The 12273-nt window shown below is 46.4% G+C and overlaps 1 pseudogene; it reads right to left on the minus strand.

Annotated features, from left to right (window-relative positions):
• Window positions 1-400: 400 nt before the first annotated feature.
• Window positions 401-12273, minus strand: part of LOC143929824 (uncharacterized) — a 165254-nt pseudogene continuing 153381 nt past the window's right edge.

Consider the following 12273-nt stretch of genomic DNA (forward strand, 5'->3'; position numbering starts at 1 on the left):
TGTATGTGGGGCTGCCATATATACAGTTGTGTGTGTGGGAGGAGGTGGCTGAAATATATACAAGTGTGTGTGTGTGGGGGGGGGGGGGGGGTGCTGACATATATACAGGTGTGTGTGGGGGGGGGGGGGATTCTGTAGGTTGGCCCATAGGCAAGCCCTGGGGAATGTTGTTGGTCAGGCTGGGGGGGTCGGGGGGCCCAGGTCTAAAGCTGTGTAAGGGGCCCAAAAAGTTCTGATGGCTGCCCTGATGATTGCCTACCCTCTATACCCATGTAGGTGTTTTACAGCATTGCTGAAAACTGTTAGTATATTATATTATGAGTGAAGATGTAGGATTGACTAATATGCTGGTTTGTTCATTTCATTTTAACCTATGTGACAATTTGAGATGTTGTGTTTGTCAAAAGATGCTTCTGTGTACCATATCCATGTTCTCATTTACAAGTGTATTGTGCTGATACTTCAATAAACATTCCGTCTGATAAAAAAAAATAAAAAAAAAATAAAAAATTGAAAGACTCCACTAAATAAAATGCCAGGGGAAAGTTGTGGCCCAACCTGTGAAGAGGCACATCTGTATGATGTATACAACCTATTACTGCAAAACTGACAGTGTGTTTAAAATGACAGCTCCCAGTTGTTTCATTCTGTTTGTAGGCCTTCATCTATATCTTCAACCCTAGATTACATTTTGGTGAAGATGTTAATAGGGGAAATATAAAAATAAAATAGCACAAGGGGTTACCCCCATAATTCATACAATATCCTTCAGGACAGAAAGATCACTCTGCTGCTTCTTGCATAGTTGCCAACATTTAAAAATAAATAAATCCAGGGGAACCTTTTTTGCTGTGTGTTCAGCAACCATTGTATATACAGAATGTACTTTAATTGTGGGCAGCTCCCACTTCTTAATTCTTGACTCTTCTTTATCCAATCCTACTCACCCATCCCACACCAAACACTCTGCCACCACCCTCCCTCACAATGCACATGTGTACGGTCAACTTACACCACCATGCCTGCATACCAACTGACCCTGACCACTGTGCCTGAAATCTATGCTCCCCACAATCATGTTTTAAGGGTCTGCTTCACTTTCACCATCACATCTGCCACAAGACCAGCTGCCCCTAACTTGTTTTTTCCTGGAATGCACAAACAAGAGAGAAGAGCGCACAGGCTCTTGAGCAATACCCTTTATTTTATGATAAAAACTAGATAAAAATGCACTCACAAGAAAACACGAATCAGAAATTCTCTCACCGCTCTTGATATTAGCTCCAACTGACAGTGTGGATATGGCAGCAGTCCCGGATCAAATTCAGTTGCCACTGTGCTTGATGTCACACACACTGAGAGTTTACATGCACAGGAAAATGTGCTTGGGGTCACGTGATGTGAGCAGCTGGCTGCTGATGGGGTGTCTGAGCTGTTGCTACGATAACATGTTTTGGAGGGTGTAGCCTCCTTTATTAAGTCCCTTTTTCCTGGAACGGGCACACTTTTGCTAGTAAACCTGAGATTTAGAAAATGCTTGACCAGACGGCTGTTTTTATGGCAAAAAATGTATATTAAAAGAAATTGGAAGATAATTGGAGTTAACTTCTCTGCAGGTTGTGGAAACCTTGCAAAAAGATCTGAACAAATGAATGGGGTGGGCAACTACATGGCAAATGAGGTTTAATGTAGAAAAATGGAAAATTATGCATTTGGGTGGCAAAAATATGAATGCGATCTATACACTGGGGGGAGAACCTCTGGAGGGAAATCTAGGATGGAAAAGGACCTGGGGGTCCTAGTAGATGATAGGCTCAGCAATGGCATGCAATGCCAAGCTTCTGCTAACAAAGCAAACAGAATATTGGCATGCATTAAAAAGGGGATCAACTCCAGAGATAAAACAATAACTCTTGATGTACCTACTATGTAACTATATATGTAAGGAAGCCATTCCACTGGAAAAAGTCTAGAGTAGGCATTATTTATTTTAAATAAAGTGTGCCAATGCATTTTAGAGGCTACAAGGCAGGGCCGTCTTTAATATTGATTGGACCCTGGGCAAATTTTTTCTTGCCCCCCCCCCCCCCCCCCCATGCAATTTTGCTCTCCACCTTCTCTGAGACATACAATAAATAGCAGCTAGACTTAAAATCAGTTTACTGTATCAGATCAGCAATTGCAATTGGTTGCCAGTGGTTACAGCATATCATTACTGCTTAATGACTGGTTGCTAGAGGTTACAGCACACATTACGGCTCACTGATTAGTTGCTAGAAGTTACAGAAAATGATTTCTGCTTGTTAATTGGTTGCTAGAGATTACGGTTAATTAATACTGCTCACTGATTGGTTTCTAGAGGTTACAGCACATCATCTCCTCACTGCAGGGGATTTTTTTACATATCCTTGCTGCCAGCCGCATCTATTTACTTAGTAATGCTGCCAATATTTACATATGAATGCCGGTTATTTACATGTAAACACAGGGTCTGCAGGTGAGTCATCTGTACACAACAATAAGGCAGAGCTGGGCAGCATTAGTACCATCACTTCACACTGAGATATCAGGACACAGTACAGGACTAAAACTTCAAGGGACAAGGGAATTTACACTGGGATAGTTGGCAAGTGTGAGGCAGCTGCTTTAGGCCCCACAACAATCAGAGAGCCCAGGGCAGCTGCCCCTTTTGCCCTGCCTTAAAGACGGCCCTGCTACAAGGATTCTCTTTGATCAGGGTTGGAATAGTAGAGAATGAATATCTAGAATGGGTTTAGGGATCAGTGAAACAAAGTCTGATGCTGAGGACTGTGCATACTGACTGTTCCAGTTAGGCTGCCAAAACTAAATGAAATCAAAGAAAAAAATCAATATTTAAATTCAATGATTTGAGGCTTAGGTCTTTTTAAATCTATTTTATAAAAACACGAATAAATAAAAAATAAATAAATTTACTTTAACATTTTCCTTACTGGGCACTTAAACCCCCCTCCTGCCCAGACCAATTTTCAGCTTACAGCGCTCTCACTCTTTGAATGAAAATTGCGTGGTCATGCAACACTGTACTCAAATTCAATTGTTATCCTTTTTTTCCCACAAATAGAGCTTTATTTTGGTGGTATTTAACCGCTTTCCCACCCGAATGACGGCCTTAGAGCGGGCGGCTTCCTTCGCCTGGCCGTCCCTGGACGGCCTGGTGTTTACTTCCGCAATGCGCGCCGCCGGGGGCGCGCATCGCGGAAGTTTTGTATTCGCCGTGTCTCCCGGAGACAGGCAAATACAGATCGCCATGAACGGCCAATCAAAGCGGCCGTTCACAGAGTGATCGAAGCTGCCAATAGGAGATGATCTCAAATGTAAACATATGAGATCATCTCCCATTGCCGTGTCTCTCCCTCCTCACACAGAGACAGCGTGTGAGGAGGGAGAGCGGATCTGTGAGTGATACATTGTATCTGTCAGTCCCAGTGCCAATTGTCTGTCAGTCCCAGTGCCAATTGTCAGCCCCAGTGCCAATTGTCAGCCCCAGTGCCATCTGTCAGCCCCAGTGCCATCTGTCAGCCCCAGTGCCAGTGCCATCTGTCAGCCCAGTGCCATCTGTCAGCCCAGTGCCAGTGCCGCCAGTGCCACTTGCCAGCGCCACCTGCCAGCGACAGTGCCACCTGCCAGCGACAGTGCCATCCATCAGCCCCAGTGCCGTCAGCGCCAGTGCCGTCAGCGCCAGTGCCGCCAGTGCCACCTACCAGCGCCAGTGCCAGCGCCACCTGCCAGCGCCAGTGCCACCTGCCAGTGCCACCTGCCAGTGCCATCCATCAGCCCCAGTGCCGTCAGCCCCAGTGCCGTCAGCGCCAGTGCCGCCAGTGCCAGTGCCACCTACCAGCGCCAGTGCCAGCGCCACCTGCCAGTGCCACCTGCCAGTGCCACCTGCCAGTGCCACCTGCCAACGCCAGTGCCATCCTTCAGCCGAAGTGCCGTCAGCCCCAGTGCCATCAGCCCCAGTGCCGTCAGCCCCAGTGCCGTCAGTGCCAGTGCCGCCAGTGCCAGTGCCACCAGTGCCACCAGTGCCAGTGCCACCTGCCAGTGCCGCCAGTGCCACCTGCCAGTGCCAGTGCCACCTGCCAGTGCCACCTGCCAGCGCCATCTGCCAGCCGCAGTGCCATCTGCCAGCCCCATTTGCCAGAGCAAATAGCCAGCACCATCTGCCAGTGCCATCTGCCAGTGCCAGCCCCAGTGCCATCTGTCAGCGACATCTGTCAGCGACATCTGCCAGCGACATCTGTCAGCCCCATCTGTCTCCAGTGCCATCTGCCTCCAGTGCCATCTGCCTCCAGTGCCATTTGTCAGTGCCACGTGTTGTCAGTGCCACCTGCCACGTCAGTGTCACCTGTGATCAGCGTCACCTGTCAGTGTCACCTGCCACATCAGCGTCACCTGTCAGTGTCATCTGCCAAATCAGCGTCACCTGTCAGTGTCACCTGCCACATCAGCGTCACCTGTCAGTGTCATCTGCCAAATCAGCGTCACCTGTCAGTGTCATCTGCCAGATCAGCGTCACCTGTCAGTGCCATTTGTGATCAATAAAAATGTCACAAAGATTATATTCAGCTGAGGAGGCATATGATATCCTTGCAGCCGACGAGAGCAACGTGGAGGTTTCCGCTTCGGATTCCTCCTCATATTCAGATTGTGACTCTGACGTGGACTACGAGCCTGTCCTCAGCAGCGGTACCATGACAGCCTCAGAGGAGGAAGATGATAGTCCGCCCGTCAGACGAAGGCGCACTGGTGAGGAGGCGGTACCATCCACCAGCACCGCAGAGCCATCCACCGGCAACCCAGTGCCATCCACCGGCACCACAGTACCTCGGCAAAGGCCACGTACAAGTGGGGTGTCAACTCGGCCCCAAAGGGTTAGGTCCCATGCCAGCCTTCCCTATTCCTTCCAGAACCCCTTGTGGCTTCCTCCTAACTCAGGAGAAGCCAACGTTCCCCCTTTCACTGCCAACCCAGGAGTCCAGGTGGACACACACAATTTTTCCCTGATGGACTTTTTCCACCTAATTTTTACAGAGGACATGCTTGAATCCATTGTGGTCCAGTCCAACCTATATGCCTAACAATTTATTGAAAGCAACCCAACGTCCTCTTATGCCCGTCCCTACAAGTGGAGAGCCCTAACAGTGGAGGAGTTTAAAATTTTTTTGGGCCTCACATTTTGTATGGGACTAAACAATAAAAATGAAATATGTGCATATTGGTCATCCCGCCCCATCTATCACATGCCCATCTTTTCCTCAATAATGTCCCGGACCAGATATCTAACGATAATGAGATTCCTACACTTTAATGACAATACCCAGTGCCTTCCCCGGAATGACCCAAATTTTGATAAACTTTACAAAATTCGGCCGCTAATAAATTATTTTTCTCAGATTTTCCCCCAGTTGTTTACCCCAGACCAACACATATGTGTGGATGAGTCCCTGATAAAATTTTCTGGCAGGCTGGGCCTAAAGCAATTTATTCCCTCCAAAAGGGCCCGCTATGGGGTGAAAATGTATAAGTTGTGTGATCGAGCCACAGCGTATACATATTCCTTCATGGTATACGAAGGGAAGGATACCCAGCTACATCCCCCTAATTGCCCCGAATACATCGGATCGAGTGGAAAAGTTGTTTGGGAACTCATAAACCCACTCCTGGAGAAAGGCTACCATCTGTATGTGGACAATTTTTATACCAGTTTACCCCTGTTCCGCAACCTCCATAGAATGCAAACTCCAGCATGTGGCACCGTAAGAACGAACCGGAAGGGCTTTCCTCAAAGCCTCGTCAACAAAAGGCTAAGAAAAGGCGAAGCGGCGAGTTTACGGAACGAGGAAATTTTGGCTGTGAAGTGGAGGGACAGAAGGGATGTCTACATGCTTTCTTCGATCCACAACAACACTTTTGTTGAGATCACCAGGAGGGATGGCCCAATACTAAAACCCACTTGTATACATGAGTACAACATGTTCATGGGGGGTGTCGACTTGAACGACCAGATGCTCGAACCCTATCTTGCCACGAGAAGAACATACAAGTGGTATAAAAAAATTGCAATTTATTTCTTTAATTTGGCCATATACAACACATATGTCATTTATCGTAAGTCCACAGAAAGACCCATACCCTTCCTTGGCTACCAGGAGGAAATCACCACTGCCCTTATATACCCCAACGGCCCACCACAAAACATTCGATCCGATGTAATTAGCAGACTCTCTGAACGCCACTTTCCTGACAAAATCCCTCCCAGACCAACAGGCCGAAGACATCAGAAAAAATGTCGGGTGTGCAGCAAACGAGGAGTGAGAAGAGACACCACTTATCACTGTGCCCAATGCCCTTCCCAACCAGGCCTCTGCATAGGTGACTGTTTCCGCCGTTACCATACTTCAGTGAATTATTAGTGAAGTATGGTAACCATAACCCTCACTTCCTGCCATTTACCTTCAAACCCCTTATGCCTCTGCTTGCTCTGTAACTGACCCTGGCTTGTTATTCGACCACGCTTCTGCCTTCTGATTTTGTACATACCTCTGCCTGATCTGGAACTGACCCTGGCTTGTTATTCGACCACGCTTCTGCCTACTGATTCTGTTTATGCCTCTGCCTGATCTGGAACTGACCCTGGACTGTTATTCGACCATGCTTCTGCCTACTGATTCTGTACATACCTCTGCCTGATCTGGAACTGACCCTGGACTGTTTGACCATGCCTTTTGCCTGCCTCTTGGACTGATCTTGTACCCTCTGTGGACTAGTGGGATTCATAACAGGGGTCTCACATATGTGAGGGGCTCCAGAATAGTTTTTTTTGGATGAAGAAGACAATTTCCTTTGTTTTCTCATTCCTAGATTAGGGTCTGGAGACTCGGAGGCTTCAAAGAGATTTGGGTGGGAGAAGCCTCTACCCCTATCCCCATTCTGTCCTGAACAAGGCCCTACTTCTGCCTGCTGCCTGTAGGACCTATACCATCATGCCTCTGCCTGTCGCATGAACTGACCACAGCACATGGATGGACCATGTTCCTGCCTACTACCAGGACCAATATTTTGGCAATGCTGATGATCTCTGCCTGCACTGACCTTGGACTGTATATGGACAGTATCCCTGCCTGCTGCCAATATTGACTATGGACAGTATACCTGCCTGTTGCCTGGAAAATTGTGTTCACTTTTGCTGACCAAGTCCCTGCCTGCTGCCTGGACCAGTGCTATCATCCTGTGGACAACTGCGCTGCTAAAACCACAGGTAATCTTTTGTTTACTCTTTTCTCAGCAGAATGTATTTTGGGGTGTAATTCTTGGTATGTGCATGCTATGTGTCCCTGGAACACCTGATGGTGTTCCTTGCATGTTGGGCCTCTGTATGTGGCCAAGCTGTGTAAAAGTCTCACATATTTGGTATCGTTATACTCAGGAGGAGTAGTAGAACGTATTTTGGGGTGTCATTTTTGCTATGTATATGCTATGTGTTGGAAATATCTTATAAATGGACAACTTTGCATAAAAAAATGCGTTTTCATTTTTTTTCCACATTTTCCCAAAACTTCTGGAAAAAAAATGAACCATTCAAACGACTCAATATGCCTCATAGATTATACGTTGGGGTGTTAGCTTTCCAAAATGGGGTCACTTTGTGGGCATTTCCATTGTCCTGGTGCTCCAGGGCCTTCAAAACTGTAATAGGTGGTTGAGAAATGAGATGTGTAATTTATGCCCCTAGAACGCCTAATGGTGCTATTTCAATATTGGGCCTCTGTATGTGGTCAGGCTGTGTAAAAGTCTCACACATTTGGTATCGTTATACTCAGGAGGAGTAGTAGAACGTATTTTGGGGTGTCATTTGTGGTATACACATGCCATGTGAGAGAAATAACCTATTACATTAAAAATTTTGTGAGAAAAAAAAAATCTTCATTTTGCAAAGAATTGTGGGAAAAAGATGACAACATCAAAAACCTCACCATGCATCTTAGTAAATACCCTGGAATGTCTACTTTCAAAAAAGGGGTCATTTGGGGGGTATTTGTACTTTCCTGACTTGTTCGGGTTGCAAGAAATGAGATAGGCCACCAGTACATCAGGTGTGATCAATTTTGTGCGATCCGCACCACAGCTTGTAGACTCTCTAACTTTCACAAAGACCAAATAATATCCAATAATTTGGGTTATTTTTTACCAAAGATATGTAGCAGTATAAATTGTGGGCAAAATTTATGAAAAAAAAATTATAATTTGCAAAATTTTATCACAGAAACAAAGAAATATGCGTTTTTTTTCAAAATTTTCGGTCTTTTTTCATTTATAGCGCAAAAAATTAAAACCCCAGAGGTGATCAAATACCACCAAAAGAAAGCTCTATTTGTGGGAAAAAAAGGACACAAAATTCATTTGGGTACAGTGTTGCATGACTGAGTAATTGTCATTCAAAGTGTGAGAGCACCAAAAGCTGAAAATTGGTCTGGTCAGGAAGGGTGTTTAAGTGCCCAGTAAGCAAGTGGTTAATCACCACTGGGGTTTTTATTTTTTGCTAAACAAACAAAAAAACTGAAGATTTTGAAAAAAAAATCATATTTCATAGTTAGTTATAAGATTTTGCAAACAGGTAATTTTTCTCCTTTATTGATATGCACTGATGAGGTGGCACTGAGGGCACTGATAGGCTGCACTGGCCAATTACCGTCTCGATTTACATCACATGATCAGCTGTCATTGGCTAACAGCTGATCACGTGGTAAGGGGTCGGGATCGACCCCTTATTCCAATCTGTGATCAGCAGAGTCTGATCGACTCTCTGATCACAGAGCGTGCCCTGTGCACCCTACAGGGGGCGCGCAAGCCTCTCAAGCACAGGACAACATCTATTGATGCCCTCCCCGCAAAGTAGGTCCGCACTGTGGTCGTCATTACTATAGCGTGGATCTGAAGGGGTTAAACAAGCTGTGAGTGGTTGCTCTTTTTAGTTGTAATGTTTGGAGCCCTGCTAGTACAGTAACTCACAAAAGTGAGTACACCCCTCACATTTTTGTAAATATTTTATTAAATCTTTTCATGTGACAACACTGAAGAAATGACACTTTGCTACAATGTAAAGTAGTGAGTGTACAGCTTGTACAACAGTGTAAATTTGCTGTCCCCTCAAAATAAAGTGAAAATGTCCAAATTGGGCCCAAAATGTCAATATTTTGTGTGGCCACCATTATTTTCCAGGATTGCCTTAACCCTCCTAGACGTGGAGTTCACCAGAGCTTCACAGGTTGCCACTGGAGTCCTCTTCCACTCCTCCATGATGACATTACGGAGCTGGTGGATAAATTTGATGTTATCGATCTCACTCTCTCATACTGGTCCCTGGAACTTCAACATGGCACCTCATGGCTAAGAACTCTCTGAGGATCTGAAAAAAAAAGAATTGTTGCTCTCTATAAAGATGGCATAGGCTATAAGAAGATTGCCAAGACCCTGAAACTTAGCTGCACCACGGTAGCCAAGACCACAGCACAGGTTCAACTCAGAACAGGCCTCGTCATGGTCGACCAAAGAAATTGAGTGCACGTGCTCAGCGTCATATTCAGAGGTTGTCTTTGGAAAATAGATGTATGAGTGCTGCCAGCATTGCTGCAGAGGTTGAAAGGGTGGGGGTTCAGACTATCAGTGCTCAGGCCATATGCCACACACTGCATCAAATTGGTCTGCAAAACTGTCATCCCAGAAGGAAGCCTCTTCTAAAGATGATGCACAAGAAAGCCCACAAACAGTTTGCTGAAGACAAGCAGACTAAGGACATGGATTACTGGAACCATGTCCTGTGGTCTGATGAGACCAAGATAAACTTATTTGGTTCAGATGATGTCAAGTGTGTGTGGCGACAACCAGGTGAGGAGTACAAAGACAAGTGTGTCTTGCCTACAATCAAGCATGGTGGTGGAGGTGTCATGGTCTGGGGCTGCATGAATGCTGCTGGCACTGAGGAGCTAAAGTTCATTGAGAGAACCATAAATGTCAACATGTACTGTGACATACTGAAGCAGAGCATGATTCCCTCCCTTCAGAGACTGGGCCGCAGGGCAGTATTCTAAAATGATAACGACCCCAAACACAATTCCAAGACTACCACTGCCTTGCTAAAGAAGCTGAGGGTAAAGGTGATGGACTGGCCAAGCATGTCTCCAAACCTAAACCTTATTGAGCATCTGTGGGGCATCCTCAAATGGAAGGTGGAGGAGCACAAGGTCTCTAACATCCACCAGCTCTGTCATCATGGAAGCGTGGAAGAGGACTCCAGTGTCAACCTGTGAAGCTCTGAACCTCCAAGACTACCACTGCCTTGCTAAAGAAGCTGAAGGTAAAGGTGATGGACTGGCCAAGCATGTCTCCAGACCTAAACCCTATTGAGCATCTGTGGGGCATCCTCAAATGGAAGGTGGAGGAGCGCAAGGTCTCTAACATCCACCAGCTCTGTAATGTCATCATGGAAGCGTTGGAGAGGACTCCAGTGGCAACCTGTGAAGCTCTGGTGAACTCCATGCCCAAGAGGGTTAAGGCAATGCTGGAACATAATGGTGGCCATACAAATTATTGACACTTTGGGCCCAAATTTGACATTTTCACTTAGGGGTGTACTCACTTTTGTTGCCAGCGGTTTAGACATTAATGGCTGTGTGTTGAGTTATTTTGAGAGGACAGCAAATTTACACAGTTATACAAGCTGTACACTCACTACTTTACATTGTAGCAAAGTGTCATTTCTTCAGTGTTGTCACATGAAAAGATATAATAAAATATTTACAGAAATGTGTTCACTTTTGTGAGATGCTGTGTGTGTGTGTATATATATATATATATATATATATATATATATATATATATATATATTTATGGTGAAGAGCCCTCTGACCGATACGGACAAGGATGATAGACAAGGACAACATAAACTCGCTACCTGAAATGGACCTGAAAGTGTGCCCTGGTCTAACGTACGGTATACCAAAATAAGGGGGCATACCCTAAAATGAAATGAATATGAAATGGGTGAAATGAGTACTCATATGAGGAGTATGCTAGAGTGAAGGCCTGATAAAAGGGGACGGGTGGGCGGGTATCGCGCACCGGAACCGACGAGGAAGATAGGCGGACGGCAGGTTATATACACCACCGGGCTCCTCCCATAATTTCAGGCCACCATACTGGCCTTTCTATTTATGGTGAAGAGCCCTCTGACCGATACGGACAAGGATGATAGACAAGGACAACATAAACTCGCTACCTGAAATGGACCTGAAAGTGTGCCCTGGTCTAACGTACGGTATACCAAAATAAGGGGGCAAAACACTCAGGTAGGGGATGCATTTTATTGAACCAAGATTGTTACTGGGTAAGTTTGACAAAGGCCTGAGCCATCTCAACTTGCGGATTGGGTACATAACGGGCAAAACAGGAGGACTTCCATCTACCCAACTTTTTGATGACGTGGACCGGGACCCCTTGGCGGGAGGCCGTTGAAGCTGCCCCGATGCGAAACGAATGTCCCGAGTAGTGCGCAGGATTGAGGTGAAGGATGCCCAGGAGTATCCTGACATGCTCCACGAACTGGGCTGCGTTGAGAGGTTTGGAGTGAAAGGGGAGAAGTGGGCCAGTCCCTGGTTGATCGGCCAAAAGGGTCAGCAAGCGGGTGAGGACAGCGACCGGACACCAGCGGTTGTGGGTCTTATAGAGATGTATGTCCGTACCTGGGCCAAGCTGCTGTGTCTTTGAGACCGCTAAATGTAGGATGAAATGGTCCTCAAACCTTACTAGATGGTGTTTGCACAGCATACGTGCCGAGGGGCTACTGCAGGTAAACTCGCCTGGCCGCAAGAAGCCGTAGAAGGCCAGGTGTATGGCTGCTTGCAGGACGACACTGACATGGAGACCGAAAGGTGAGGAGGCCAGAATGTCTGACATGTCCCTGAATACTTCGCCCGTGATAGGCAGCCGTTTGATGCTGGAAACCGGCCGACGTTTCTGAATGCCGCGCATGAGTGCCCGGACGGCGTGACAGGTGAATAAGGAGGGCTTAGTAGGGTCCTGGAGGGACGTGAAGTGTTGTACCCCGGCCAAGTACAATCGGATTGTGTTGAACGATAATGCCAAGTCCGAATGGCAGTAGGAAAGGAAGGCAAGGACTTGCTTGACCCGGGAGGTCTCTGTATTGTGGGATGATATGAAGCGAGTAAAGGCCCTCCA

This window comes from Lithobates pipiens, unplaced genomic scaffold (assembly GCF_037356315.1).
Source record: "Lithobates pipiens isolate NorthernLeopardFrog02 unplaced genomic scaffold, aLitPip1_a1.2 Scaffold_25, whole genome shotgun sequence".
NCBI lineage: Eukaryota > Metazoa > Chordata > Amphibia > Anura > Ranidae > Lithobates > Lithobates pipiens.